We start from the raw sequence: 8,009 nt of genomic DNA, 5'->3' as shown, positions 1-8,009 counted from the left end.
TTTAGCATGGTCAGTGGTCATGTATTTAAGCACAAACAAATGTATTTAAGCCCCGTTTTTAAGACTCGTTAGTGTTACCAGAATATTAGACTAGACATTAGAAAAGGGGAAGGTTATGTGACTATCTTGAAGCAAAACATAATAGTGGAGTTCCTAAATAATCAAACTGGAATGTTTTATAAAATTACATCCCACAAATGTCATCGCACATTTTAGTCTAATTTAGTTATTTTTTCTTTAAATCTTACCAATCACCGAAATAAAATGATAAATAAATTCGTCCTAAAAGATATTTTTCATCACAGACTCGGATGCTTAAGAATTACGTTTTGTTTTTTTGTTTTTTTTTTAGAGCTGTGGTTATTGTAAGCAACAACTAGTTTTTTTTGTGTGTATAATTTTTGTACCATTGTTTGTTCGGCCTTTTTGACATGATGAAGGTTAATCACCCTCAGAACATGACACTGCATGTTAATAACATGATTTTCGGGTTTTTACCAACTTTCCCAGCAAAATTACCAATCTTCCAGAAAGCTGGTTATTATGAAGCGGTTTTGAGTGACAAACATAAAGGAGCCCTAAAGATCAAGTACATATAATTTTTTTTTTATTCTTTCCGTTTTAATTGCTCTGGAGAATTTAATTCCATAGGCCTATCTGAATCAAAGCACTGAGGGTTGAAGTACCATAGGCGATACTGAAAGGCATTAAGAAGGTCATATAGAAATAGGCTAACCATAAAGTATTGAGCAAAGCAATCCAAATGAACAGTGGTTAAACGCGCTGAGCGTAGGTGAACCCCAGCACAAAGCTCTGTTTGGAAGAACTGTCAGCTAGATAAGGCAGCACTTAGGCCTCCTAGCTTAATGGACTTTTTATGGGTTTGCCTTGTGATCATGTGACATCTGGCATTAGAACCTCTGTGTGGTTCTCTACAGGCTTAGATCTTAAGCACACCGATACTTGTGTTCCTGTTCCTTTGAGAGAGAGAGAGAGAGAGAGAGAGAGAGAGAGAGAGAGAGAGAGAGAGAGAGAGAGAGAGAGAGAGAGATTGAGATTGATTTGTTTAGTCGGTGCAACATTGAAGATTGACATTATAAAAGATCACATCACACTGAAGAATTTCGATTGCACAAACTGTGAGCGTATTTGTACAGGTACCGAAATATTTCCCCATAGCATTCGTAAACTGGTGGAATTGAGATAGGTGGGAACTAGATATGTGTGCTTTATAACAGTAATCTAGTTGAGACAGCTAAATTGCCAGGTAGCCTACCAATCACAGTGTTTTTAAAAGAGGTATCTGCTATAAGTACTGGGTCTATGCACATAAATTTAAAAAATTGACTAATCAGTTAAACTCATTCATCTGGAATTAATTCAAGGCAAAAGTACACTCCCACTTTTTAAATTATAATTTGTCAAAATAAGTACTACATTATTTTGAAACGAATCATTAAGCCATAAAGTAACTATATCACTATTGTCACAATCACTACGCCGAAGGCAAAATGTTGAATCCATTCAGCGCTCCAGTCAGTGATTCATTTGGAATATCTTGCAAAAAGTAAAAGACTACACTTGTACTGTATAATGTAAACGTTCCTTTAGTTTTGTTTGTCTTGTTTGTATCCAGTCAGAGCAGTGAACTTGTTATTACATGGCTGCTGTGTTGGAAAGGGGACAATAGTAGTAACCGGAGGAAAGCCCACATTAAAAACAAACAAACAAAAACTAAAACAAAAAAGAAAGAAAGAAAAGAAACCCTCCAACTCCACTACAGTCCGTTTAGAGGTCTGAGTGCCTGCCCGACATTTTGTGGGAGGAAAAAGTGAAGAGAAAGTTCCACAATGTGAGACAAAGGTGACAGTGTAAAAGGGACAAAATTTCAAAAGCATACACTTTGTCTACAAAACATGTTGGAAATAGTGGAAAAGCTAATAGGCATTGTAATAAACAGACGAACAAACAAACGAACAACAACGACGACGGCGTATAATAATAATAACAACAACACTAATAATTACAGTAGAGTTTCAGCCCTTCGGGTTTTGAACCCCTAGCAATAATACTACAACAAGTACAACGACAAATAAATAAAATAATAGCATAATAATAATAATAATAATAATAATAATAATAATAATAATAATAATAATAATAATAATAACGTTCGTATTTATGCTCACCTTTACGGAAAATCATATACATTTCACATGCGATCATAAAGTTCACATAGGATTATGCTGATTCATGACGTGAATAATATGTGAAAAAATAAAACCACATGCCTAACATGTGGAAAATTAATATGCGAAAAGAAAGTAAAATAAAAAATATGGGGGAAAACCACGTGAAAAATAAAACTGCATTCCTTGCAAGAACAAATGTGAGAAAAAATACAGGCACTGTGAAATGTGAAAATGTTTGAAACACATCTTGTGTGTAAAATTCCCATAATGAATCTTGTGATTATTAATATGTGAAGTCTGTGTGACTTTACCGTAAGGGCATCTAAAAATGGATGGAATAAGTAGCCCACAAAAGCGAAAGAAACTAATCGAAACAACAGAGCACAAATAACCAGTTGCCACCTATCGCAATTTCACCTATTATTGTAGGGGAAATGTTTTGGTACCTGTACAAATATGCTCAGGTTGTGCAATCTATTTAATGAAAGTTTTTTAGTGTGATTTTGTTTATAATGTCAGTCTTCACTGTTCCACCAACTAAACAAAACTCTCCCCATAGCTCTCTGTCTCTGTCTCTCTCCCCCTCCCTCTCTGCCTCCCCTCTCTGTCTGTATCTGTGTGTGTGTGTGTGTGTGTGTGTTGGTGGGTGTGTGTGGGTGTGTAAGTGAGAGAGAGAGAGAGAGAGAGAGAGAGAGAGAGAGAGAGAGAGAGAGAAAGACATTGACATTGGTGGCATGCAAGGAGTGCAAAGGTGAGAAAATGAAAGGAGAGTGGGAGTTCCCGTTAAGCCTGTTTGGGTTTGTTATTCCTATCTTGACAGTGCACTTGCTCTATAGAACATTGTCAAACCAAAATTTACTTATTTAAGCATAAATACACGCCAGTTCCTCGCACAGCTGGATTCTTTTTTCATTCCAGAACTCAGTGGAAACATCGTTACGTCATCTTCAAAATATGATGGAAATGCCAGTCTTACTGCAGTGCACCCTTGCGCACGTTTTGTCGCTTCCATTTGCATTAGTTTGATTTGCAACCAGGATAAAATAAATGTTTAAATAAATCTACAGGATTCTTGTTTTGTAGTAGATCCACTTGTAATTGGTGTTTGTTGATATAGGCTAAATATAGTTCAAGCTGTATTGTATTGTAAAATTGCCCTGGGTGCAATATGGACCAATTCAGCTAAGCCCAACAATGTGCGCCTCGCGTGAGCAGCCTTTTCTCCCACATATTATCAGCACAAAAGAAGCTGCAGGCAACTCATTTTCTCTACAAAACACCTGGTGTGAAAACAGCTTTACATGACTAAACCATCATAATTCAAAATTACATCCGAGTACATACTGAAATCATGAGTGAATATCAAACGTAGTGTTCGAAATAACTTGAGTCTGCGGAAATGTTAGGGAACATTTCTAGAACTAAAAGTAAATAGTTATGCAGCAGCCCAAATTTAGTTTTAAAACTAACTCGTTGTTAACAAAAATATAATTGAATTTAATCTATTTTTTATAATAAAATATAAACATAACTTTTCTTAACTTCAGTCATATTTCCCCTAAATATAACGTTGGCTAGCCTTCAATATTATTTGTCTCATTGGCTAAAACGTTAAAAAAAAAAAAAAAAAAAAAAAAAAAAAAGGATTGCCTATTATGCCTGGAATATAGTTAAAATCGATTAAACTACTTTATAAATTAAGTTTCATGTCAACTAAACATTTTTTTGCAGTTACAGGTATTTTTTCTGGTTGTCGCACATTGACCCAAAGGTAAACCCCGCAAGCGAGTTGCCAAAACAATTCCGCATTTTTATGTACAATTATAGTTTAATATGTATTTGTTTCAGTTTTACAATATTTGAATGTCTTGTATTATTTTTTTCTTGTTTAAGTAAAGAAATCAAACATTGATTATTATTATGATTATGTTTGGGACAAACAAACATTTGATCATCTTTGAAACAGTGCCTATTTATGAAGTTAATTGAACAAAAGCAGAAGAAAAATTCACTTTTTAAATAATTTATTCAACAGAAATATCAACAGATGCTATATTCTTCTGTGGAAAAAGTACACCCTTGGCCTCAGAAGTTAGTGTTGCCCCCTTTGGCAGAAATAACTTCCTGTGGGCGTTTTGCATAATTGTCCACAAGGCTTGCTGGAAATTTTAACCACTCTTTCATGCAATATTCGTTTCAGTTGCAAGATGTTTGAGGGTTTTCTTGTATGTTCTGCCCGTTTCAAATCCTCCCCACTACAGTTCAATGGGATTCAAATCTGGCTTTTGTCTAGGCCATTCCATAACCCTCCATTTAATCTTTTTGAGCCATTCCTTGGTGAATTTGCTAGTGTGCATAGGTTCATTATCCTGTTGAATGGTCCGCTTTCAGTTTAATTTCCACTTTCAGACAGATGGCCTCACATTATCTTCAAGAACTCTTTGGTATGATGCAGAATTCATAGTTGAAACAATGATTGCAAGCTGTCCAGTCCATGAGGCAGTGAAGCAACCCCAAACCGTAACATTTCCACCACCATGTTTTACAGTTGGTATGAGCTGCTTCTCCTGAAAAGCTGTCTTTGGTTTGTGCCAAAGATGTCTGCTGTCACTGTGGCCAAACAACTCTATCTTTGATTCGTCTGTCCAGAGCACACTATTCTAAAAGACCCGGTCTTTGCCTATATGCTCATTGGCAAACTGTAGTCTTGGTTTAATGTTCGTTTTAGACAGCAAAGGCTTTTCTCTGGGACACGTCCTATGCAGGTCAAATTTGTGCAATCTCTTTCTGATTGTAGAAGAATGTACTTTGACACCAACAGCAAGACTTACTAGCAGATCCTGTGATTAAATTTTGGGTTCTTGGAGACTTCATTTTGCATCAGACTGTCTGCTCTTGGGCTGAATTTGCTGGGACGGCCAGTCCTGGACAAATTGACAGTCATTTGAAATCTGCGCCATTTGTAGATGAGTTTCCTTACACTGGAATGATGCATTTAAAAATAATGTGGAGATCTTTTTAAATCCCTTTCCAGACTCATAGGCATTCACAACGTTTTATCTGAAGGCCTTATAGAACTCTCTAGATCTTGTCATGATGTCACCACACACCTCAATAACAAAGGGAACACCAGACACTAGATGTGAGAGGGGTATAAATAAGACAGGTTCCACCTGCACTCCCTAAGTAGGTTCTGATCACTGGCACACAATCTTGAACACCTGATTCTAATTTTATGGTTTTGATGGTGTGATAAATGTTGGGGTATTCCATGTGACTGATCTGTTTTTCTGTTAATTTAAATTCCATAAATTACTACAAAATGTCAATTTTATGTGCTATTTGATAGAGTGTATCAACTTTATTAATAGGCACCATTTCAAAGAGGACCGAACGTTTGCTTGTCAATTTCCATGGGGCATATTATAATATTATATAATATTATACTTATATTATAAGTTTATTATATAATATTATATTTTATACTTATAAGTTTGGGTAAATTGCAAAACAGTCAATAGCATACTACTTGTGCCTTAACTTCAAATTATCATGTAAAATTTATCATGAATCAAACAAACCAAAAAAAAAACAACAACAAAAAAAAACAGACAGCAAAAAAATAATAATAAATTATTGAAGACAGCTATATTTATCACGTCTGCACAGTTACAATTTAGGCATGTTAATCTTTCCCAAATTCCCTAACATAGCGTTCACTGTTTCCCCTGAATTTGTTTTAACCGAATTAGTTAAGTAGCCTACACTAAACATAAACCCTAACATTATCGCTGTATTACTGAATTTCTTTGAGTTAGGTACATGATTTTCATGATTTCTCTCATTCTTTTGGATTTTATTTTTTAGCTGAATCAATTTAACTGAGCTTATCTTAGTCCGTTGTCAATGGCAACGAACTGAAGACGATTAACAACTCCAGAGACAGAGTGGAACACAACAGGAAGAAGAGTTTAATTGGGCTGTTTGAACTGACGCCAAGGCATGGATGTAGCGCATATTTCTGTCAACGTTTTCTGGTGAGTCGAAGGACTTTTTGTAGGTGCATTTTGCTCTGAAACAAGCCATTATTAATTAGTCTGAGAAAGGTAAAATGAACTACAAGCCATTACTCGCAAGTGATAGCAGTTAGCTAATAAAACTAAATTAAATAACTACAAAAATTTCACGACGGTTTGTCTTTTTGTTTTGCACCCGATTTGGACCACTTTACACATTTATGTGTAAATACGTGTCCGATAATCTGGTCAGTGATCCTCAATAAACAAAAGGGCGAAAGTACCATCTCTCAATCATGTATGCAGCTTAAATGAGTGACAGAAACAATCATTTGTGTCTAAGACAGACATCCCAATACTCCCGGAGGTTCCGGGAGTCTCCCGCATTTTAATAGCGGCTCCCTGACGCCCGCAAATTATATACAATAACCCGGATTAGTTATTTATTTATTTATTTATTTATTTATTTTGGAGAGCGATAGAGAGAGTTCAATGGTTATTTCTAAAGGTAGACGGACGCTGGAGAAACCGAGAGAGCGGAAGACAGACCTGGTGAGAGTGACACAGCGAGCGTCCTGATTGGTCTCTCTATGTGCTAACTAACCTATCAGATTTCTCGGTAGGCGGGCTTTACAATCAACTTTTCTCCCTCCAGTTCATTCATCAGTTCGGTTCAGTTTAGTGTCTGCTGCGCCTTGGCAGTGTCCAAATAAAAAGTACAAAACGCACTTCACCCCAGACTACACTAAAGTGTACCTATGCATAATAGGTGTAAAACAACAACAACAAAAAAACAACAACGAGAGTGTAGCTCGCTGTACTGTTTGCAGCAGTGATTTCTCACCTGCCCATGGTGGGTAAAATGACTATAAGACATGTTGAGGTGAGTTTAATAGGTGTCATTCGCAATTAGCATAACTAACTGTATTGATGTCTAGGTGATGAGGCCAAACTCCCTGTAGACATGTGTAAAGTAGTTACTGAATATAAAAATGACTCCATGAGTGAAATAATACAGTAATGTAATAATACGAAACCGTGTGCGTACATATTTTAATGTCACATATTCTACATATACCAGAAAAGCTATTTGCATTAGCGTGTGTAAATAGTGTGTGTAAATATTTGCAAAACGTTATTAAATAAATAGTTGGGGAACTCCCTTTTTGCAGGTTGGGAGTCTGCTGTATAAGGTAAGGTTAACGAGTATGCGAATGTATATAATATGAATAGATTCGTCTTTTTGAATAATAATTACAATCTCATGATTATCCTAGCTGCATGGTGTTAGCCAAGCTAATTAGCTACTGTATACATTTTCGTCGATAAGGAGTCTGTTGTACCATGTCATGCTAGATAATTTTACTAGCCTACTGTTTTTTTTGTAGCTGTTAAATGGAAAATTATGTGGATAACTTAGCAGATCACAAGTTTTAAGGACAGTTTACCTCGTCAGTGGATTTGTGGATTTTTTGTGATTTTTTCCCCCCAAGAAGATCCAAGAAAAACTAAGCAATGATCTGGAAATGTAAGTACTGCATATTTGCTTGTGACATAAGCGGACACTTAAAACATGGTAGCTATGCAAGAAACCACCCATTTCCAGGCCTACATCAGGAGTGTTTATGTACTTTCAAGAGCCTTAAAATACACTTACAGCATTATTTTGACGTCAGCCTTTTACAATTACTTCAAGACTGTTAAATAAGACAAAATAATGATTGATAGAAATTTCCTTCCTTTAATGATGACAAATGATACAATGTTGTCTCTGCCACCACTGCACCTCAGACCTTTGACC

This window comes from Ictalurus punctatus, chromosome 1 (genome assembly GCF_001660625.3).
Source record: "Ictalurus punctatus breed USDA103 chromosome 1, Coco_2.0, whole genome shotgun sequence".
NCBI classification, from domain to species: Eukaryota; Metazoa; Chordata; class Actinopteri; order Siluriformes; family Ictaluridae; genus Ictalurus; species Ictalurus punctatus.
This window is presented reverse-complemented; position numbering follows the sequence as displayed.